Source organism: Carcharhinus amblyrhynchos, unplaced genomic scaffold (genome assembly GCF_965287045.1).
Source record: "Carcharhinus amblyrhynchos unplaced genomic scaffold, sCarAmb.v2.hapA chromosome_1300, whole genome shotgun sequence".
In the NCBI taxonomy this organism is placed as follows: Eukaryota; Metazoa; Chordata; class Chondrichthyes; order Carcharhiniformes; family Carcharhinidae; genus Carcharhinus; species Carcharhinus amblyrhynchos.
In genome coordinates, this window is record NW_027651040.1 from 3842 (window position 1) to 26827 (window position 22986).

A 22986-nucleotide genomic window follows, 5' to 3' on the forward strand; every position below is an offset into this window, starting at 1 on the left:
CCTCGGCATTCAAAAACACCAACTAATCCAACAACAACCACAACAGTGAAAAACACCAACAAATCCAACAACAACCCCAACATTGAACGACACCAACAAATCCAACAACAACCTCAACATTGAAAAACACCAATAAATCCAACAAAAACCTGAGCATTGAAAACACCAACAACTTCAATAACAATCATAACATTGAAAACACCAACAAATTCAACAGCAACCATGACAATGAAAACACTAACAATTCCAACAACAATCTCTACATTGAAAAAAACACCAAGTCCAACAACATCAACATTGAAAAACACAAGTTCTACAACAACCACAACAGTGAAAAACGCCAACAAATTTAACAACCTCAACATTGAAAAACACCAACAAATCCAACAAGAACCACAACAGTGAAAAGCACAAACCAATCCAACACCAACCTCAAGATTGAATAATATCATCAAATTCAACAACAACCTGAACATTGAAAAAGCATCAACAAATCCAACAACAGCCTCAACAGTTTAAAACAACAACAAATCCAACAACAAACTCAAAATTGAAAAACACCAACAAATCAAACAACAACCTCAATGTAGAAAAACACCAACAATCCAACAAGAAACTCAACATTGAAAAACACCAACAAATCTAACAACAACCTCAACATTGAAAAAACACCAAACAAATTCAACAACAATCTCAATACTGAAAAGCACCAACAAATCCAACAACAACCTCAACAATTGAAAAACATCAACACATTCAACAAGCTAGAATCAAAAAACAAAAACAAATTCAACAACCTCAACAATTAAAAACACCAACAAATTCAACAACAACCTCAACATTGAGAAACACTAACAAGTCAAACAACAACCTCAACATTTAAAAAAACCAACAGATCCAACAACAACCTCAACATTGAAAACACCAACAAATTCAACAACAACCATAACAGTGAAAAACACTAAGAATTCCAATGACAACCACAACAGTGAAAAAAACCAACAAATCCAACAACAACCACAACATTCAAAAACACCAACAAATCCACCAATTAACACAACAGTGAAAAGCACTAACAATTCCAATGAGAAACTCAACATTGAAAAGCACCAAGAGGCGTATGTCAGGTCTAAGCAGCTGGGAACGGAGAGAGCGGTGGAGGAGTACAGAGAGAGTAGGAGGGATCTCAAAAGGGGAGTTAGGAGGGCAAAAAGGGGGCATGAAATGGCTTTAGCAGGTAGGATTAAGGAGAATCCAAAGGCGTTTTACTCCTATGTCAGGAACAAAAGGGTGGCTAGGGGTAAAATCAGTCCTCTCAGGGACAGACGAGGGGAATTGTGCTGAGAGGCAGAGGGAATGGGGAGATCCTGAATGAATACTTTGCGTTGGTATTCACGAAGGAGAGGGGCTTGATGTCTGGTACGGTCATCGAGGGAGCGATAGACCAATTGAAGGAATCATCCATTCCGAGGGAATGCTTTTAGGTAGCATTAAAACTGATAAATCTCCGGGGCCCGATGGCATTTATCCTAGGCTGCTTCGAGAGGCGAGGGATGAGATTGCTGGGCCTCTGACGCGAATCTTTGTCTCTTCTTTGGACACAGGTGAGGTCCCAGAGGACTGGAGGATAGCAAACGTGGTACCGTTGTTTAAAAAGGGTAGGAGGGATAACCCGGGTAACTATAGGCCGGTGAGCTTAACGTCAGTGGTAGGTAAGTTGATGGAGAGGATTCTTAGGGATAGGATGTATGTGCACTTAGAGCGTTGCGATCTGATTAAGGATACGCAGCATGGCTTTGTAAAGGGGAAGTCTTGCCTTCCCAATAATGTTAATGTTAAAATGACGGCGCGGGCTCGTTGGGCCGAAGGGCCTGTTTCCCAGGCTGTTTTTGTTCTTTGTTTGTCTCTGTCTCTCACTGTGTCCCTCTGTCTGTCTCTGTCTCTCTCTGTCTCTCACTGTGTCCCTCTGTCTGTCTCTGTCTCTCTCTGTCTCTCACTGTGTCCCTCTGTCTGTCTCTGTCTCTCACTGTGTCTCTCTGTCTGTCTCTGTCTCTCTCTCTCTCACCCTGTTTGTACAGAACCCTGTGCTGAGTATATCAGGAAGGGATTGGGTATTAGAGGTGTGTCGATCCCAGACAGCAGAGGTTCTCAGGTGAAAGTTTCCCTCTATGTGAACGACATTACTGTTCAAACTGGCCCTGGGTGCCAGGGTAAGTCATGGTAAGAGTGAGACCATGTTCTTTGGGAACTGGGTGGACCCATCCCTTAGTCCCCTTCCCTGTCAGGTCAGACAGTCTCAGGGTGCTGGGGATGTGGTTCGGAGGGATCAGGGGGTGCATTAGAAGCTGGATGGAGTGAGTAGGTAGAATGAACCGAAAGCTGGGAATGTGGGAGCAACGCTTCCTGTCCATTCCAAGTAAAAACCTGGTGATCAGATGTGAGACATTCTCAGTGTTACTGTATGTGGCGCAGGTCTGACCCATTCCTCACTCCCACACTATGACAATCAGCTGAGACATTTTCCACTGTATCTGGAGACCAAAAATAAACCATGCTCGCAGGAACACAATGTATAAACCTTTAGATGAAGGGGAAAAATGTGCCCAACATCATCCCAATCCTGAGAGCCCCCTTTGTGTATATCTGCACCAAGCTGTGTATAGATTCTAAGTACAGAAACACTCAGTGTGAGTACGTACTGAGACACTATCTGTCCCCTGGGTTGTGAAGGATGGGTCTGACCCACACTGCCATCAAACACTCCAAGTAATTGGACTACTGTACCCCCTGTCCCTGTGACTGAAACACCTCAAAGTCCAATTTGTTCCATATAGACAATCTTTAACTACTTTTACACCATTTATACAGACCATTGGAAAATATCTGTGATGTTGCTTTGAGTGTGTTGAAGTATCTCGGAGTGTAACATGATATACCTAAAGAACCTAAAGATTATCGCACTTTCGTATTTATGAATAAATATAATTTGCAAAAACAAAAACTTTTGATTGGTGAATTGAATATATTATGGAAATTAGAGTTTACAAATCTGATGGTTTCAATGTTCCATTTGGAAAAATAATCTGTTTTTGTATATTTAATTTGGTGTATAATTGTAGAGGAATTAATTACAAAAATGTAAATAACAGAATCGATAAATGAGAGATGCAGCCCGTGAGCGTGATGTGTATCTGTGGTATTGGCAGCTGAGTTTCTGTGTGTTTGTCAGTGAGATTATATTCTTAGGGATTATTTCTATAGTGTTTTCCTAGAGAAATGTGTTTCTACAGTGTGTGGTCTCCCAATCCATGAGGAGAAAGTTGGCACTGAGTGTTCCTTCTCTCTCTTGTAGAGAGGTGGAGGAAGGGAACACAGTCTGAGTGGATTGTCTATAAAATTAACAGAAGGAGAAGTTTGATTTGGAGTTGTGTGTACGGATTGTTACAGTGCGCAAAGAGTTGTGTCTGTGCACCTTCGGAAACTCGTGTCCCTTTTAATTGTGTTTTCCCACACCTTGTATGCTGAGGTCTTTCAAATACTGATCTTAATTCTTAAGTGTAGAAGGTTCCGATTTGATTTGATTTATTATTGTCACATGTATTAGTATACAGTGAAAAGTATTGTTTCTTGTGCTTTATACAAAGCATACCGTTCATAGAGAAGGAAACCAGAGAGTGCAGAATGTAGTGTTACAGTTATAGCGAGGGTGTTGACAAAGATCAACTTAGTGCAAGGTAAGTCCATTCAAAAGTCTGACAGCAGCAGGGAAGAAACTGTTCTTGAGTCGGTCGGTACAGGACCTCAGACTTTTGTATCTTTTTCCCGACAGAAGATGGAAGAGAGAATGTCCAGGGTCATGGGGTCCTTAAATAGTATTATACAGTGAAGAATATTGTTTCCTGTGTGTTATAGAGACAAAGCATACCGTTCATAGAGGGGAAAGGAGAGGTTACAGAATGTAGTGTTACAGTCACAACTAGCATGTAAAGAAAGATCAACTTAATATGAGGTAGGTCCATTGTGTGTGACTTCAGACTTTTGTATCTTTTTCCCAATGGAATAAGGTGGAAGAGAGAATGTCCGGGGTGTATAGAACATAGAACATAGAACACTACAGCACAAACAGGCCCTTCGGCCCACAAGTATGTTGTCCTTGATTATCCCGGCTGCTTTTCTGAAGCAGTGGGAAGTGTAGACAGAGTTAATGGATGGGAGGCTGGTTTGCAGAATGGACTGAGCTACATTCGCAACTCTTTGTAATTCCTTGCGGTCTTGGACAGAGCAGGAGCCCAGACCAAGCTGTGACACAACCAGAAAGGATGCTTTCTACAGTGCACCTGTAAAAGCTGGTGAGAGTCACAGCAGACATGGCAAACTTCCTTCACCTCCTGAGAAAGTAGAGGCATTGGTGGGGTTTCTTAACCATGGCATTGGTGTGAAGCGACTGGATAGTGAAAATGTATTTCCTCTAATCCTCTCTACATTTCCTGCTACTTACCCTAAATCTATGTCCCCTGTTTACTAAAGGGAAAAGTTCCTTCCTGCCCACCCAATCTACCTCCCTCAGACTTTTGTACACCTTAATCTTGTCGACCTTAACCACTCAACCATGGATCCCAAACACAATAGTGGCACGTTGGCACGGTGGTTAGCACTGATCACAGTTTGATCCAACCACTGTTAACCAGGATTTCCATTCTGTAAACCCACTGCCACCAAGACACCAACAGTACGTGTCACACACAGCAGCCCCCACTGGCACAGATAGACTGAAAATGAAGGCCAGAGTTCACATTTTGAATACCCCCCAACAAAACAACTTCCACAAAATTTTATAGACAGTCCACTCAGACTGTGTTCCCTTCCTCCACCTCTCTACAAGAGAGAGAAGGAACACTCATCAATGACACTGAGCAGTTACTAAAAGTAACACTCAGTACCAGCTTCCTGCTCAGAAGAGAACACTAGAAATCCTCCTCATGGATTGGGAGACCACACACTGTAGAAACACATTACTCTAGGAAAACGCTATAGAAATGATCCCTGAGAGTGTAATCTCACTGACAAACACACAGAAACTCAGCTGCCAATACCACAGATACACATCACGCTCACAGGCTGCATCTCTCATTTATCAATTCTGTTATTTACATTTTTGTAATTAATTCCTCTACAATTATACACCAAATTAAATATACAAAAACAGATTATTTTTCCAAATGGAACATTGAAACCATCAGATTTGTTCAGTCTGATTTGCCTAATACATTCAATCCACTATCAAAAATTAACATATGTGTCACTCACAACACAGACTGTATCATTGTCTAACTCTTCATAAAACACAGCAACTAACTCCCTGTCAGTGTGAATCAGACTGTAAACTTGGTGTTATATATCACACTGAAATGAGTTTGATCTCAGACTGAGAGCCTGCCTGTTATGGGGTGATGCACATCTTCACGTATAAGATAATGAATGGGATGGATAGGGTAGAGGTGGAGAGACTCTTCCCGCTCAGAAAGGACAGTAGGACTAGAGGGCACAGCCTCAAGATAAAGGGGGGGGCGGTTTAGAACGGAGTTGAGGAGGAACTTCTTCACTCAAAGGGTGGTGAATCTCTGGAATTCTCTGCCCGTTGAAGTGGTGGAAGCTGCCTCGCTAAATATATTTAAGTCGCGGGTTGATGGGTTTTTGATAAGAGAGGGGATTAAGGGTTATGGGGAGAGGGCGGGAATGTGGAACTGAGCCACGACAGATCAGCCATGATCTTATTGAATGGCGGGGCAGGCTCGAGGGGCGGGATAAGAACATAAGAACATAAGAAATAGGAGCAGGAGTAGGCCATCTAGCCCTTCGAGCCTGCCCCGCCATTCAATAAGATCATGGCTGATCTGTCGTGGCTCAGTTCCACTTTCCCGCCCTCTCCCCATAACCCTTAATCCCCTCTCTTATCAAAAACCCATCAACCCGCGTCTTAAAAATATTTTACGAGGCAGCTTCCACCACTTCAACGGGCAGAGAATTCCAGAGATTCACCACCCTTTGAGTGAAGAAGTTCCTCCTCAACTCCGTTCTAAACCGCCTCCCCTTTATCTTGAGGCTGTGCCCCCTAGTCCTACTGTCCTTTCTGAGTGGGAAGAGTCTCTCCACCTCTATCCTATCCATCCCATTCATCATCTTATACGTCTCAATGAGATCTCCCCTCATTCTTCTAAACTCTAACGAGTACAAGCCTAGTTTATTCAGCCTCTCCTCATGGCTCAACCCCCTCAACTCTGGTATCAGCCTAGTGAACCTCCTCTGCACTCCCTCCAAGGCCAAAATATCTTTGCGCAGGTGCGGCGCCCAAAACTGCACACAGTACTCCAGCTGCGGCCTCACCAATGCCCTGTACAGCTGCAGCAAGACCTCCCTACTTTTATATTCAATCCCCCTCGCTATGAAGGCCAGCATCCCATCCGCCTTCCTGACCACCTGCTGCACCTGCAAGCTGGGTTTTTGCCACACATGCACAAGGACCCCGAGGTCCCTCTGCACCGTCGCCTGCTGCAGTTTTTCACCCCGTAAGTAATAATCCTTCCTACCATTCTTTCGACCAAAGTGGACAACCTCGCACTTGCCAACATTAAATTCCATTTGCCATTTCCTGGCCCATTCGCCCAGCCTATCTAGATCCTTCTGCAGACTCTCCACACCCTCCGCGCAATTTGCCGTTCCACCAATCTTGGTGTCATCAGCAAATTTCGACACCATACACTCGGCTCCCTCCTCCAGATCATCTATATAAATGGTAAATAGCTGAGGCCCCAGCACCGACCCCGGGGCACTCCACTAGTCACCATCCGCCAATCCGAATAGCACCCATTGACCCCCACTCTCTGCCTCCTATTTGACAATCAATCCTCTATCCACGCTAACACCCTACCCCCAACTCCATGTCCCCTGACCTTCTGCAATAACCTCTTGTGAGGTACCTTATCAAACGCCTTCTGAAAATCCAGAAAGACCACATCCACCGGCTCTCCTCTATCCACTGCCCTAGACACATCCTCATAGAACTCCAATAAATTTGTCAGACACGACTTCCCTTTAATGAAACCGTGCTGCGTCTGCTCTATAAAGCAATTCCTCTCAAGATGCCTCGCTATTTCCTCCTTGATGACAGATTCTAACATTTTATCTACCACAGAAGTTAAACTAACCGGCCTATAAGTCCCCGCCTTTTGCCTGGCACCCTTCTCAAACAACGGCGTAACATTAGCCGTTTTCCAATCATCCGGCACTTCCCCGGAATCCAGCGACGTCTGGAAAATAACCACCAAGGCATCCACTATCACCTCCGCCATTTCTTTCAGAACCCTCGGATGCATTCCATCCGGTCCTGGGGACTTATCCACAATCAGTCCCTCCAGTCTGTCGAGCACTACGTCTCGACCCTGACCCCGAGTACAGACCCCAGTCCCTGAACCCTGACCCCGAGTACAGACCCCAGTCCCTGAACCCTGACCCCGAGTACAGACCCCAGTCCCTGAACCCTGACCCCGAGTACACACCCCAGTCCCTGAACCTCTGCGTCTCAGAGTCTCTGCGTCTCAGAGTCTCTGCGTCTCTGCTTCTCAGAGTCTCTGCGTCTCTGCGTCTCAGAGTCTCTGCGTCTCAGAGTCTCTGCGTCTCAGAGTCTCTGCGTCTCAGAGTCTCTGCGTCTCAGCGTCTCAGCGTCTCTGCATCTCAGCGTCTCAGCGTCTCTGCATCTCAGAGTCTCAGCGTCTCTGCGTCTCACAGTCTCAGAGTCTCTGCGTCTCACAGTCTCAGCGTCTCTGCGTCTCACAGTCTCAGCGTCTCTGCGTCTCAGAGTCTCTGCGTCTCAGAGTCTCTGCGTCTCAGAGTCTCTGCGTCTCTGCGTCTCAGAGTCTCTGCGTCTCAGAGTCTTTGCGTCTCAGAGTCTCAGAGTCTCAGCGTCTCAGCGTCTCTGCGTCTCAGAGTCTCAGCGTCTCAGAGTCTCTGCGTCTTTGCGTCTTTGTGTCTCTGCGTCTCAGCGTCTCTGCGTCTCAGAGTCTCTGCGTCTCTGCTTCTCAGAGTCTCTGCGTCTCTGCGTCTCAGAGTCTCTGCGTCTCAGAGTCTCTGCGTCTCAGAGTCTCTGCGTCTCAGCGTCTCAGCGTCTCTGCATCTCAGAGTCTCAGCGTCTCTGCGTCTCACAGTCTCAGAGTCTCTGCGTCTCACAGTCTCAGCGTCTCTGCGTCTCAGAGTCTCTGCGTCTCTGCGTCTCACAGTCTCAGAGTCTCAGAGTCTCAGCGTCTCAGAGTCTCTGCGTCTCAGAGTCTCTGCGTCTCTGCGTCTCAGAGTCTCTGCGTCTCTGCGTCTCTGCGTCTCAGAGTCTCTGCGTCTCAGAGTCTCTGCGTCTCAGAGTCTCTGCGTCTCAGAGTCTCTGCGTCTCAGAGTCTCTGCGTCTCAGAGTCTCTGCATCTCTGTGTCTCAGAGTCTCTGCGTCTCAGAGTCACTGCGTCTCTGCGTCTCAGAGTCTCTGCGTCTCAGAGTCTCTGCGTCTCAGAGGTTCAGAGTCTCTGCGTTTCTGCGTCTCAGAGTCTCTGCGTCTCAGAGTCTCTGCGTCTCAGAGTCTCAGAGTCTCTGCGTCCCAGAGTCTCAGAGTCTCTGCGTCTCAGAGTCACTGCGTCTCTGCGTCTCAGAGTCTCAGAGTCTCTGCGTCTCTGCGTCTCAGAGTCTCTGCGTCTCAGAGTCTCTGCGTCTCAGAGTCTCTGCGTCTCAGAGTCTCTGCGTCTCAGCGTCTCAGCGTCTCTGCATCTCAGAGTCTCAGCGTCTCTGCGTCTCACAGTCTCAGCGTCTCTGCGTCTCACAGTCTCAGCGTCTCTGCGTCTCACAGTCTCAGCGTCTCTGCGTCTCAGAGTCTCTGCGTCTCAGAGTCTCTGCGTCTCTGCGTCTCAGAGTCTCTGCGTCTCAGAGTCTTTGCGTCTCAGAGTCTCAGAGTCTCAGCGTCTCAGCGTCTCTGCGTCTCAGAGTCTCAGCGTCTCAGAGTCTCTGCGTCTTTGCGTCTTTGTGTCTCTGCGTCTCAGCGTCTCTGCGTCTTTGCGTCTTTGTGTCTCTGCGTCTCAGAGTCTCTGCGTCTCAGCGTCTCAGCGTCTCTGCATCTCAGAGTCTCAGCGTCTCTGCGTCTCACAGTCTCAGAGTCTCTGCGTCTCACAGTCTCAGCGTCTCTGCGTCTCAGAGTCTCAGCGTCTCTGCGTCTCTGCGTCTCACAGTCTCAGAGTCTCAGAGTCTCAGCGTCTCAGAGTCTCTGCGTCTCAGAGTCTCTGCGTCTCTGCGTCTCTGCGTCTCTGCGTCTCAGAGTCTCAGAGTCTCTGCGTCTCAGAGTCTCTGCGTCTCAGAGTCTCTGCGTCTCAGAGTCTCTGCGTCTCAGAGTCTCTGCGTCTCAGAGTCTCTGCGTCTCAGAGTCTCTGCATCTCTGTGTCTCAGAGTCTCTGCGTCTCAGAGTCACTGCGTCTCTGCGTCTCAGAGTCTCTGCGTCTCAGAGTCTCTGCGTCTCAGAGGTTCAGAGTCTCTGCGTTTCTGCGTCTCAGAGTCTCTGCGTCTCAGAGTCTCTGCGTCTCAGAGTCTCAGAGTCTCTGCGTCCCAGAGTCTCAGAGTCTCTGCGTCTCAGAGTCACTGCGTCTCTGCGTCTCAGAGTCTCAGAGTCTCTGCATCTCTGCGTCTCAGAGTCTCTGCGTCTCAGAGTCTCTGCGTCTCAGAGTTTCTGCGTCTCAGAGTCTCTGCGTCTCTGCGTCTCTGCGTCTCTGCGTCTCTGCGTCTCTGCGTCTCAGAGTCTCTGCGTCACTGTGTCTCAGAGTCTCTGCGTCTCAGAGTCTCTGCATCTCAGAGTCTCTGCGTCTCAGAGTCTCTGCGTCTCTGCGTCTCTGCGTCTCAGAGTCTCTGCGTCTCAGAGTCTCTGCGTCTCAGAGTCTCTGCGTCTCAGAGTCTCTGCGTCACTGCGTCTCAGAGTCTCTGCGTCTCAGAGTCTCTGCGTCTCAGAGTCTCTGCGTCTCAGAGTCTCTGCGTCTCAGAGTCTCTGCGTCACTGTGTCTCAGAGTCTCTGCGTCTCAGAGTCTCTGCGTCTCAGAGTCTCTGCGTCTCTGCGTCTCTGCGTCTCTGCGTCTCTGCGTCTCAGAGTCTCTGCGTCTCAGAGTCTCTGCGTCTCAGAGTCTCAGAGTCTCTGCGTCTCAGAGTCTCTGCGTCTCAGAGTCTCTGCGTCTCAGAGTCTCTGCGTCTCAGAGTCACTGCGTCTCAGAGTCACTGCGTCTCAGAGTCTCTGCGTCTCAGAGTCTCTGCGTCTCAGAGTCTCTGCGTCTCAGAGTCTCTGCGTCTCTGCGTCTCAGAGTCTCTGCGTCTCAGTGTCTCTGCGTCTCAGAGTCTCTGCGTCACTGTGTCTCAGAGTCTCTGCGTCTCAGAGTCTCTGCGTCTCAGAGTCTCTGCGTCTCAGAGTCTCTGCGTCTCAGAGTCTCTGCGTATCAGAGTCTCTGCGTCTCAGAGTCTCTGCGTCTCAGAGTCTCTGCGTCTCAGAGTCTCTGCGTCTCAGAGTCTCTGCGTCTCTGCGTCTCAGAGTCTCTGCGTCTCAGAGTCTCTGCGTCTCAGAGTCTCTGCGTCTCTGCGTCTCAGAGTCTCTGCGTCTCAGAGTCTCTGCGTCTCAGAGTCTCTGCGTCACTGTGTCTCAGAGTCTCGGCGTCTCAGAGTCTCTGCGTCTCAGAGTCTCTGCGTCTCTGCGTCTCAGAGTCTCTGCGTCACTGTGTCTCAGAGTCTCTGCGTCTCAGAGTCTCTGCGTCTCAGAGTCTCTGCGTCTCAGCGTCTCTGCGTCTCAGCGTCTCTGCGTCTCAGTGTCTCAGAGTCTCTGCGTCACAGAGTCTCTGCGTCTCTGCGTCTCAGAGTCTCTGCGTCTCAGAGTCTCTGCGTCTCAGAGTCTCTGCGTCTCAGAGTCTCTGCGTCTCTGCGTCTCAGAGTCTCTGAGTCTCTGCGTCTCTGCGTCTCTGAGTCTCTGCGTCTCAGAGTCTCTGCGTCTCAGAGTCTCTGCGTCTCAGAGTCTCTGCGTCTCAGAGTCTCTGCGTCTCTGCGTCTCAGAGTCTCTGCGTCTCAGAGTCTCTGCGTCTCAGAGTCTCTGCGTCACTGTGTCTCAGAGTCTCGGCGTCTCAGAGTCTCTGCGTCTCAGAGTCTCTGCGTCTCTGCGTCTCAGAGTCTCTGCGTCACTGTGTCTCAGAGTCTCTGCGTCTCAGAGTCTCTGCGTCTCAGAGTCTCTGCGTCTCAGCGTCTCTGCGTCTCAGCGTCTCTGCGTCTCAGTGTCTCAGAGTCTCTGCGTCACAGAGTCTCTGCGTCTCTGCGTCTCTGCATCTCAGCGTCTCTGCGTATCAGAGTCTCAGCGTCTCTGCGTCCCTGCGTCTCACAGTCTCTGCGTCTCTGCGTCTCAGAGTCTCTGCGTCTCAGAGTCTCTGCGTCTCAGAGTCTCTGCGTCTCAGAGTCTCTGCGTCTCAGAGTCTCTGCGTCTCAGAGTCTCTGCGTCTCAGAGTCTCTGCGTCTCTGCGTCTCTGCGTCTCTGCGTCTCAGAGTCTCTGCGTCTCAGAGTCTCTGCGTCTCTGCGTCTCTGCGTCTCTGCGTCTCAGAGTCTCTGCGTCTCAGAGTCTCTGCGTCTCAGAGTCTCTGCGTCTCAGAGTCTCTGCGTCTCAGAGTCTCTGCGTCTCTGCGTCTCAGAGTCTCTGCGTCTCTGCGTCTCTGCGTCTCAGAGTCTCTGCGTCTCAGAGTCTCTGCGTCTCAGAGTCTCTGCGTCTCAGAGTCTCTGCGTCTCTGCGTCTCAGAGTCCCTGCGTCACTGTGTCTCAGAGTCTCTGCGTCTCAGAGTCTCTGCGTCTCTGCGTATCAGAGTCTCTGCGTCTCTGCGTCTCAGAGTCTCTGTTTCTCAGAGTCTCTGCGTCTCAGAGTCTCTGCGTCTCAGAGTCTCTGCGTCTCAGAGTCTCTGCGTCTCAGAGTCTCTGCGTCTCTGCGTCTCAGAGTCTCTCCGTCTCAGAGTCTCTGCGTCTCAGTGTCTCTGCGTCTCTGCGTCTCAGAGTCTCAGCGTCTCAGCGTCTCAGAGTCTCAGAGTCTCTGCGTCTCAGAGTCTCTGCGTCTCAGAGTCTCTGCGTCTCAGAGTCTCTGCGTCTCTGCGTATCAGAGTCTCTGCGTCACTGTGTCTCAGAGTCTCTGCGTCTCAGAGTCTCTGCGTCTCTGCGTCTCAGAGTCTCTGCGTCTCAGAGTCTCTGCGTCTCAGAGTCTCTGCGTCTCTGCGTCTCAGAGTCACTGCGTCTCAGAGTCTTTGCGTCTCAGAGTCTCAGCGTCTCAGCGTCTCAGAGTCTCTCCATCTCAGAGTCTCTGCGTCTCAGTGTCTCTGCGTCTCTGCGTCTCTGCGTCTCAGAGTCTCAGCGTCTCAGCGTCTCAGAGTCTCTGCGTCTCAGAGTCTCTGCGTCTCAGAGTCTCTGCGTCTCAGAGTCTCTGCGTCTCTGCGTCTCAGAGTCTCTGCGTCACTGTGTCTCAGAGTCTCTGCGTCTCAGAGTCTCTGCGTCTCTGCGTCTCAGAGTCTCTGCGTCTCAGAGTCTCTGCGTCTCAGAGTCTCTGCGTCTCAGAGTCTCTGCGTCTCTGCGTCTCAGAGTTTCTGCGTCTCAGAGTCTCTGCGTCTCAGAGTCTCTGCGTCTCAGAGTCTCAGAGTTTCAGAGTCTCTGCGTCTCAGAGTCTCTGCGTCTCTGCGTCTCAGAGTCTCTGCGTCTCTGCGTCTCAGAGTCTCTGCGTCTCAGAGTCTCTGCGTCTCTGCGTCTCAGAGTCACTGCGTCTCTGCGTCTCAGAGTCACTGTGTCTCAGAGTCTCTGCGTCTCAGAGTCTCTGCGTCTCAGAGTCTCTGCGTCTCTGCGTCTCAGAGTCTCTGCGTCTCTGCGTCTCAGAGTCTCTGCGTCACTGTGTCTCAGAGTCTCTGCGTCTCAGAGTCTCTGCGTCTCTGAGTCTCAGAGTCTCTGCGTCTCTGCGTCTCAGAGTCTCTGCGTCTCAGAGTCTCTGCGTCTCAGAGTCTCTGCGTCTCAGAGTCTCTGCGTCTCTGCGTCTCAGAGTCACTGCGTCTCTGCGTCTCAGAGTCACTGTGTCTCAGAGTCTCTGCGTCTCAGAGTCTCTGCCTCTCAGAGTCTCTGCGTCTCTGCGTCTCTGCGTCTCTGCGTCTCTGCGTCTCTGCGTCTCTGCGTCTCAGAGTCTCTGCGTCTCTGCGTCTCAGAGTCTCTGCGTCTCAGAGTCTCTGCGTCTCTGCGTCTCAGAGTCTCTGCGTCTCAGAGTCTCTGCGTCTCAGAGTCTCTGCCTCTCAGAGTCTCTGCGTCTCAGAGTCTCTGCGTCTCTGCGTCTCAGAGTCTCTGCGTCTCAGAGTCTCTGCGTCTCAGAGTCTCTGCGTCTCAGAGTCTCTGCGTCTCAGAGTCTCTGCGTCTCAGAGTCTCTGCGTCTCAGAGTCTCTGCGTCTCTGCGTCTCTGCGTCTCAGAGTCTCTGCGTCTCAGAGTCTCTGCGTCTCAGAGTCTCAGAGTCTCTGCGTCTCAGAGTCTCTGCGTCTCAGCGTCTCTGCGTCTCAGAGTCTCAGCGTCTCTGCGTCTCAGAGTCTCTGCGTCTCAGAGTCTCTGCGTCTCAGAGTCTCTGAGTCTCTGCGTCTCAGAGTCTCTGCGTCTCTGCGTCTCATAGTCTCTGCGTCTCAAAGTCTTTGCGTCTCAGAGTCTCAGAGTCTCTGCGTCACTGTGTCTCAGAGTCTCTGCGTCTCAGAGTCTCTGCGTCTCTGCGTCTCAGACTCTCTGCGTCTCAGAGTCTCTGCGTCTCAGAGTCTCAGAGTCTCAGAGTCTCTGCGTCTCTGCGTCTCAGAGTCTCTGCGTCTCAGAGTCTCTGCGTCTCAGAGTCTCTGCGTCTCAGAGTCTCAGAGTCTCTGCGTCTCAGAGTCTCTGCGTCTCTGCGTCTCAGAGTCACTGCGTCTCTGCGTCTCAGAGTCACTGTGTCTCAGAGTCTCTGCGTCTCAGAGTCTCTGCGTCTCTGCGTCTCAGAGTCTCTGCGTCTCTGCGTCTCAGAGTCTCTGCGTCACTGTGTCTCAGAGTCTCTGCGTCTCAGAGTCTCTGCGTCTCTGCGTCTCAGAGTCTCTGCGTCTCAGAGTCTCTGCGTCTCAGAGTCTCTGCGTCTCAGAGTCTCTGCGTCTCAGCGTCTCAGAGTCTCTGCGTCTCAGAGTCTCTGCGTCTCTGCGTCTCAGAGTCTCTGCGTCTCAGAGTCTCTGCGTCTCAGCGTCTCAGAGTCTCTGCGTCTCAGAGTCTCTGCGTCTCTGCGTCTCAGAGTCTCTGCGTCTCAGAGTCTCTGCGTCTCTGCGTCTCAGAGTCTCTGCGTCTCAGAGTCTCTGCGTCTCAGAGTCTCTGCGTCTCAGCGTCTCAGAGTCTCTGCGTCTCAGAGTCTCTGCGTCTCTGCGTCTCAGAGTCTCTGCGTCTCAGAGTCTCTGCGTCTCTGCGTCTCAGAGTCTCTGCGTCTCAGAGTCTCTGCGTCTCTGCGTCTCAGAGTCTCAGAGTCTCTGCGTCTCTGCGTCTCTGCGTCTCAGAGTCTCTGCGTCTCAGAGTCTCTGCGTCTCAGAGTCTCTGCGTCTCAGAGTCTCTGCGTCTCAGAGTCTCTGCGTCTCAGAGTCTCTGCGTCTCTGCGTCTCTGCGTCTCAGAGTCTCTGCGTTTCTGCGTCTCAGAGTCTCTGCGTCTCTGCGTCTCTGCGTCTCAGAGTCTCTGCGTCTCAGAGTCTCTGAGTCTCTGCGTCTCAGAGTCTCTGCGTCTCTGCGTCTCAGAGTCTCTGCGTCTCAGAGTCTTTGCGTCTCAGAGTCTCAGAGTCTCAGCGTCTCAGCGTCTCTGCGTCTCAGAGTCTCAGCGTCTCAGAGTCTCTGCGTCTTTGCGTCTTTGTGTCTCTGCGTCTCAGCGTCTCTGCGTCTCAGAGTCTCTGCGTCTCTGCTTCTCAGAGTCTCTGCGTCTCTGCGTCTCAGAGTCTCTGCGTCTCAGAGTCTCTGCGTCTCAGAGTCTCTGCGTCTCAGAGTCTCTGCGTCTCAGCGTCTCAGCGTCTCTGCATCTCAGCGTCTCAGCGTCTCTGCATCTCAGAGTCTCAGCGTCTCTGCGTCTCACAGTCTCAGAGTCTCTGCGTCTCACAGTCTCAGCGTCTCTGCGTCTCACAGTCTCAGCGTCTCTGCGTCTCAGAGTCTCTGCGTCTCAGAGTCTCTGCGTCTCAGAGTCTCTGCGTCTCTGCGTCTCAGAGTCTCTGCGTCTCAGAGTCTTTGCGTCTCAGAGTCTCAGAGTCTCAGCGTCTCAGCGTCTCTGCGTCTCAGAGTCTCAGCGTCTCAGAGTCTCTGCGTCTTTGCGTCTTTGTGTCTCTGCGTCTCAGCGTCTCTGCGTCTCAGAGTCTCTGCGTCTCTGCTTCTCAGAGTCTCTGCGTCTCTGCGTCTCAGAGTCTCTGCGTCTCAGAGTCTCTGCGTCTCAGAGTCTCTGCGTCTCAGCGTCTCAGCGTCTCTGCATCTCAGAGTCTCAGCGTCTCTGCGTCTCACAGTCTCAGAGTCTCTGCGTCTCACAGTCTCAGCGTCTCTGCGTCTCAGAGTCTCTGCGTCTCTGCGTCTCACAGTCTCAGAGTCTCAGAGTCTCAGCGTCTCAGAGTCTCTGCGTCTCAGAGTCTCTGCGTCTCTGCGTCTCAGAGTCTCTGCGTCTCTGCGTCTCTGCGTCTCAGAGTCTCTGCGTCTCAGAGTCTCTGCGTCTCAGAGTCTCTGCGTCTCAGAGTCTCTGCGTCTCAGAGTCTCTGCGTCTCAGAGTCTCTGCATCTCTGTGTCTCAGAGTCTCTGCGTCTCAGAGTCACTGCGTCTCTGCGTCTCAGAGTCTCTGCGTCTCAGAGTCTCTGCGTCTCAGAGGTTCAGAGTCTCTGCGTTTCTGCGTCTCAGAGTCTCTGCGTCTCAGAGTCTCTGCGTCTCAGAGTCTCAGAGTCTCTGCGTCCCAGAGTCTCAGAGTCTCTGCGTCTCAGAGTCACTGCGTCTCTGCGTCTCAGAGTCTCAGAGTCTCTGCGTCTCTGCGTCTCAGAGTCTCTGCGTCTCAGAGTCTCTGCGTCTCAGAGTCTCTGCGTCTCAGAGTCTCTGCGTCTCAGCGTCTCAGCGTCTCTGCATCTCAGAGTCTCAGCGTCTCTGCGTCTCACAGTCTCAGCGTCTCTGCGTCTCACAGTCTCAGCGTCTCTGCGTCTCACAGTCTCAGCGTCTCTGCGTCTCAGAGTCTCTGCGTCTCAGAGTCTCTGCGTCTCTGCGTCTCAGAGTCTCTGCGTCTCAGAGTCTTTGCGTCTCAGAGTCTCAGAGTCTCAGCGTCTCAGCGTCTCTGCGTCTCAGAGTCTCAGCGTCTCAGAGTCTCTGCGTCTTTGCGTCTTTGTGTCTCTGCGTCTCAGCGTCTCTGCGTCTTTGCGTCTTTGTGTCTCTGCGTCTCAGAGTCTCTGCGTCTCAGCGTCTCAGCGTCTCTGCATCTCAGAGTCTCAGCGTCTCTGCGTCTCACAGTCTCAGAGTCTCTGCGTCTCACAGTCTCAGCGTCTCTGCGTCTCAGAGTCTCAGCGTCTCTGCGTCTCTGCGTCTCACAGTCTCAGAGTCTCAGAGTCTCAGCGTCTCAGAGTCTCTGCGTCTCAGAGTCTCTGCGTCTCTGCGTCTCTGCGTCTCAGAGTCTCAGAGTCTCTGCGTCTCAGAGTCTCTGCGTCTCAGAGTCTCTGCGTCTCAGAGTCTCTGCGTCTCAGAGTCTCTGCGTCTCAGAGTCTCTGCATCTCTGTGTCTCAGAGTCTCTGCGTCTCAGAGTCACTGCGTCTCTGCGTCTCAGAGTCTCTGCGTCTCAGAGTCTCTGCGTCTCAGAGGTTCAGAGTCTCTGCGTTTCTGCGTCTCAGAGTCTCTGCGTCTCAGAGTCTCTGCGTCTCAGAGTCTCAGAGTCTCTGCGTCCCAGAGTCTCAGAGTCTCTGCGTCTCAGAGTCACTGCGTCTCTGCGTCTCAGAGTCTCAGAGTCTCTGCATCTCTGCGTCTCAGAGTCTCTGCGTCTCAGAGTCTCTGCGTCTCAGAGTTTCTGCGTCTCAGAGTCTCTGCGTCTCTGCGTCTCTGCGTCTCTGCGTCTCTGCGTCTCTGCGTCTCTGCGTCTCAGAGTCTCTGCGTCACTGTGTCTCAGAGTCTCTGCGTCTCAGAGTCTCTGCATCTCAGAGTCTCTGCGTCTCAGAGTCTCTGCGTCTCTGCGTCTCTGCGTCTCAGAGTCTCTGCGTCTCAGAGTCTCTGCGTCTCAGAGTCTCTGCGTCTCAGAGTCTCTGCGTCACTGCGTCTCAGAGTCTCTGCGTCTCAGAGTCTCTGCGTCTCAGAGTCTCTGCGTCTCAGAGTCTCTGCGTCTCAGAGTCTCTGCGTCACTGTGTCTCAGAGTCTCTGCGTCTCAGAGTCTCTGCGTCTCAGAGTCTCTGCGTCTCTGCGTCTCTGCGTCTCTGCGTCTCTGCGTCTCAGAGTCTCTGCGTCTCAGAGTCTCTGCGTCTCAGAGTCTCAGAGTCTCTGCGTCTCAGAGTCTCTGCGTCTCAGAGTCTCTGCGTCTCAGAGTCTCTGCGTCTCAGAGTCACTGCGTCTCAGAGTCACTGCGTCTCAGAGTCTCTGCGTCTCAGAGTCTCTGCGTCTCAGAGTCTCTGCGTCTCAGAGTCTCTGCGTCTCTGCGTCTCAGAGTCTCTGCGTCTCAGTGTCTCTGCGTCTCAGAGTCTCTGCGTCACTGTGTCTCAGAGTCTCTGCGTCTCAGAGTCTCTGCGTCTCAGAGTCTCTGCGTCTCAGAGTCTCTGCGTCTCAGAGTCTCTGCGTATCAGAGTCTCTGCGTCTCAGAGTCTCTGCGTATCAGAGTCTCTGCGTCTCAGAGTCTCTGCGTCTCAGAGTCTCTGCGTCTCAGAGTCTCTGCGTCTCAGAGTCTCTGCGTCTCTGCGTCTCAGAGTCTCTGCGTCTCAGAGTCTCTGCGTCTCAGAGTCTCTGCGTCTCTGCGTCTCAGAGTCTCTGCGTCTCAGAGTCTCTGCGTCTCAGAGTCTCTGCGTCACTGTGTCTCAGAGTCTCGGCGTCTCAGAGTCTCTGCGTCTCAGAGTCTCTGCGTCTCTGCGTCTCAGAGTCTCTGCGTCACTGTGTCTCAGAGTCTCTGCGTCTCAGAGTCTCTGCGTCTCAGAGTCTCTGCGTCTCAGCGTCTCTGCGTCTCAGCGTCTCTGCGTCTCAGTGTCTCAGAGTCTCTGCGTCACAGAGTCTCTGCGTCTCTGCGTCTCAGAGTCTCTGCGTCTCAGAGTCTCTGCGTCTCAGAGTCTCTGCGTCTCAGAGTCTCTGCGTCTCTGCGTCTCAGAGTCTCTGAGTCTCTGCGTCTCTGCGTCTCTGAGTCTCTGCGTCTCAGAGTCTCTGCGTCTCAGAGTCTCTGCGTCTCAGAGTCTCTGCGTCTCAGAGTCTCTGCGTCTCTGCGTCTCAGAGTCTCTGCGTCTCAGAGTCTCTGCGTCTCAGAGTCTCTGCGTCACTGTGTCTCAGAGTCTCGGCGTCTCAGAGTCTCTGCGTCTCAGAGTCTCTGCGTCTCTGCGTCTCAGAGTCTCTGCGTCACTGTGTCTCAGAGTCTCTGCGTCTCAGAGTCTCTGCGTCTCAGAGTCTCTGCGTCTCAGCGTCTCTGCGTCTCAGCGTCTCTGCGTCTCAGTGTCTCAGAGTCTCTGCGTCACAGAGTCTCTGCGTCTCTGCGTCTCTGCATCTCAGCGTCTCTGCGTATCAGAGTCTCAGCGTCTCTGCGTCCCTGCGTCTCACAGTCTCTGCGTCTCTGCGTCTCAGAGTCTCTGCGTCTCAGAGTCTCTGCGTCTCAGAGTCTCTGCGTCTCAGAGTCTCTGCGTCTCAGAGTCTCTGCGTCTCAGAGTCTCTGCGTCTCAGAGTCTCTGCGTCTCTGCGTCTCTGCGTCTCTGCGTCTCAGAGTCTCTGCGTCTCAGAGTCTCTGCGTCTCTGCGTCTCTGCGTCTCTGCGTCTCAGAGTCTCTGCGTCTCAGAGTCTCTGCGTCTCAGAGTCTCTGCGTCTCAGAGTCTCTGCGTCTCAGAGTCTCTGCGTCTCTGCGTCTCAGAGTCTCTGCGTCTCTGCGTCTCTGCGTCTCAGAGTCTCTGCGTCTCAGAGTCTCTGCGTCTCAGAGTCTCTGCGTCTCAGAGTCTCTGCGTCTCAGAGTCTCTGCGTCTCTGCGTCTCAGAGTCCCTGCGTCACTGTGTCTCAGAGTCTCTGCGTCTCAGAGTCTCTGCGTCTCTGCGTATCAGAGTCTCTGCGTCTCTGCGTCTCAGAGTCTCTGTTTCTCAGAGTCTCTGCGTCTCAGAGTCTCTGCGTCTCAGAGTCTCTGCGTCTCAGAGTCTCTGCGTCTCAGAGTCTCTGCGTCTCTGCGTCTCAGAGTCTCTCCGTCTCAGAGTCTCTGCGTCTCAGTGTCTCTGCGTCTCTGCGTCTCAGAGTCTCAGCGTCTCAGCGTCTCAGAGTCTCAGAGTCTCTGCGTCTCAGAGTCTCTGCGTCTCAGAGTCTCTGCGTCTCAGAGTCTCTGCGTCTCTGCGTCTCAGAGTCTCTGCGTCACTGTGTCTCAGAGTCTCTGCGTCTCAGAGTCTCTGCGTCTCTGCGTCTCAGAGTCTCTGCGTCTCAGAGTCTCTGCGTCTCAGAGTCTCTGCGTCTCTGCGTCTCAGAGTCACTGCGTCTCAGAGTCTTTGCGTCTCAGAGTCTCAGCGTCTCAGCGTCTCAGAGTCTCTCCATCTCAGAGTCTCTGCGTCTCAGTGTCTCTGCGTCTCTGCGTCTCTGCGTCTCAGAGTCTCAGCGTCTCAGCGTCTCAGAGTCTCTGCGTCTCAGAGTCTCTGCGTCTCAGAGTCTCTGCGTCTCAGAGTCTCTGCGTCTCTGCGTCTCAGAGTCTCTGCGTCACTGTGTCTCAGAGTCTCTGCGTCTCAGAGTCTCTGCGTCTCTGCGTCTCAGAGTCTCTGCGTCTCAGAGTCTCTGCGTCTCAGAGTCTCTGCGTCTCAGAGTCTCTGCGTCTCTGCGTCTCAGAGTTTCTGCGTCTCAGAGTCTCTGCGTCTCAGAGTCTCTGCGTCTCAGAGTCTCAGAGTTTCAGAGTCTCTGCGTCTCAGAGTCTCTGCGTCTCTGCGTCTCAGAGTCTCTGCGTCTCTGCGTCTCAGAGTCTCTGCGTCTCAGAGTCTCTGCGTCTCTGCGTCTCAGAGTCACTGCGTCTCTGCGTCTCAGAGTCACTGTGTCTCAGAGTCTCTGCGTCTCAGAGTCTCTGCGTCTCAGAGTCTCTGCGTCTCTGCGTCTCAGAGTCTCTGCGTCTCTGCGTCTCAGAGTCTCTGCGTCACTGTGTCTCAGAGTCTCTGCGTCTCAGAGTCTCTGCGTCTCTGAGTCTCAGAGTCTCTGCGTCTCTGCGTCTCAGAGTCTCTGCGTCTCAGAGTCTCTGCGTCTCAGAGTCTCTGCGTCTCAGAGTCTCTGCCTCTCAGAGTCTCTGCGTCTCAGAGTCTCTGCGTCTCAGAGTCTCTGCGTCTCAGAGTCTCTGCGTCTCAGAGTCTCTGCGTCTCTGCGTCTCAGAGTCACTGCGTCTCTGCGTCTCAGAGTCACTGTGTCTCAGAGTCTCTGCGTCTCAGAGTCTCTGCGTCTCAGAGTCTCTGCGTCTCTGCGTCTCAGAGTCTCTGCGTCTCTGCGTCTCTGCGTCTCTGCGTCTCTGCGTCTCAGAGTCTCTGCGTCTCTGCGTCTCAGAGTCTCTGCGTCTCAGAGTCTCTGCGTCTCAGAGTCTCTGCGTCTCAGAGTCTCTGCGTCTCAGAGTCTCTGCGTCTCAGAGTCTCTGCGTCTCAGCGTCTCTGCGTCTCAGAGTCTCAGCGTCTCTGCGTCTCACATTCTCAGAGTCTCAGAGTCTCTGCGTCTCAGCGTCTCAGCGTCTCTGCGTCTCAGAGTCTCTGCGTCTCTGCGTCTCAGAGCCTCTGCATCTCAGCGTCTCTGCGTCTCAGAGTCTCAGCGTCCCTGCGTCTCACAGTCTCAGCGTCCCTGCGTCTCACAGTCTCTGCGTCTCTGCATCTCAGCGTCTCTGCGTATCAGAGTCTCAGCGTCTCTGCGTCCCTGCGTCTCACAGTCTCTGCGTCTCTGCGTCTCAGAGTCTCTGCGTCTCAGAGTCTCTGCGTCTCAGAGTCTCTGCGTCTCAGAGTCTCTGCGTCTCAGAGTCTCTGCGTCTCTGCGTCTCTGCGTCTCTGCGTCTCAGAGTCTCTGCGTCTCAGAGTCTCAGAGTCTCTGCGTCTCTGCGTCTCTGCGTCTCAGAGTCTCTGCGTCTCAGAGTCTCTGCGTCTCAGAGTCTCTGCGTCTCAGAGTCTCTGCGTCACTGCGTCTCAGAGTCTCTGCGTCTCAGAGTCTCTGCGTCTCAGAGTCTCTGCGTCTCAGAGTCTCTGCGTCTCAGAGTCTCTGCGTCTCTGCGTCTCAGAGTCCCTGCGTCACTGTGTCTCAGAGTCTCTGCGTCTCAGAGTCTCTGCGTCTCTGCGTATCAGAGTCTCTGCGTCTCTGCGTCTCAGAGTCTCTGTTTCTCAGAGTCTCTGCGTCTCAGAGTCTCTGCGTCTCAGAGTCTCTGCGTCTCAGAGTCTCTGCGTCTCAGAGTCTCAGCGTCTCTCCGTCTCAGAGTCTCTGCGTCTCAGTGTCTCAGTGTCTCTGCGTCTCAGAGTCTCAGCGTCTCAGCGTCTCAGAGTCTCAGAGTCTCTGCGTCTCAGAGTCTCTGCGTCTCAGAGTCTCTGCGTCTCAGAGTCTCTGCGTCTCAGAGTCTCTGCGTCTCAGAGTCTCTGCGTCTCTGCGTCTCAGAGTCTCTGCGTCACTGTGTCTCAGAGTCTCTGCGTCTCAGAGTCTCTGCGTCTCTGCGTCTCTGCGTCTCAGAGTCTCTGCGTCTCAGAGTCTCTGCGTCTCAGAGTCTCTGCGTCTCAGAGTCTCTGCGTCTCTGCGTCTCAGAGTTTCTGCGTCTCAGAGTCTCTGCGTCTCAGAGTCTCTGCGTCTCAGAGTCTCAGAGTTTCAGAGTCTCTGCGTCTCAGAGTCTCTGCGTCTCTGCGTCTCAGAGTCTCTGCGTCTCTGCGTCTCAGAGTCTCTGCGTCTCAGAGTCTCTGCGTCTCTGCGTCTCAGAGTCACTGCGTCTCTGCGTCTCAGAGTCACTGTGTCTCAGAGTCTCTGCGTCTCAGAGTCTCTGCGTCTCAGAGTCTCTGCGTCTCTGCGTCTCAGAGTCTCTGCGTCTCTGCGTCTCAGAGTCTCTGCGTCACTGTGTCTCAGAGTCTCTGCGTCTCAGAGTCTCTGCGTCTCTGCGTCTCAGAGTCTCTGCGTCTCAGAGTCTCTGCGTCTCAGAGTCTCTGCGTCTCAGAGTCTCTGCGTCTCAGAGTCTCTGCGTCTCAGAGTCTCTGCGTCTCAGAGTCTCTGCGTCTCAGAGTCTCTGCCTCTCAGAGTCTCTGCGTCTCAGAGTCTCTGCGTCTCTGCGTCTCAGAGTCTCTGCGTCTCAGAGTCTCTGCGTCTCTGCGTCTCAGAGTCTCTGCGTCTCAGAGTCTCTGCGTCTCAGAGTCTCTGCGTCTCAGAGTCTCTGCGTCTCAGAGTCTCTGCGTCTCAGAGTCTCAGAGTCTCTGCGTCTCAGAGTCTCTGCCTCTCAGAGTCTCTGCGTCTCAGAGTCTCTGCGTCTCTGCGTCTCAGAGTCTCTGCGTCTCAGAGTCTCTGCGTCTCTGCGTCTCAGAGTCACTGCGTCTCTGCGTCTCAGAGTCACTGTGTCTCAGAGTCTCTGCGTCTCAGAGTCTCTGCGTCTCAGAGTCTCTGCGTCTCAGAGTCTCTGCGTCTCAGAGTCTCTGCGTCTCTGCGTCTCAGAGTCTCTGCGTCTCAGAGTCTCTGCGTCTCTGCGTCTCAGAGTCTCTGCGTCTCTGCGTCTCTGCGTCTCTGCGTCTCTGCGTCTCAGAGTCTCTGCGTCTCTGCGTCTCAGAGT

The 22986-nt window shown here is 52.6% G+C and overlaps 1 non-coding gene and 1 pseudogene across 1 annotated transcript; one reads left to right on the forward strand and one right to left on the reverse strand.

The window, feature by feature from the left end:
- Window positions 1–3230: 3230 nt before the first annotated feature.
- Window positions 3231–3385, forward strand: LOC145340694 (small nucleolar RNA U3; annotated as a pseudogene).
- A 1457-nt stretch (window positions 3386–4842) lies between these two features.
- Window positions 4843–5059, reverse strand: LOC145340692 (small nucleolar RNA U3). Its single transcript, XR_013886279.1, has one exon. It is a non-coding gene; the product is annotated as a small nucleolar RNA U3 (small nucleolar RNA).
- Window positions 5060–22986: the final 17927 nt, after the last annotated feature.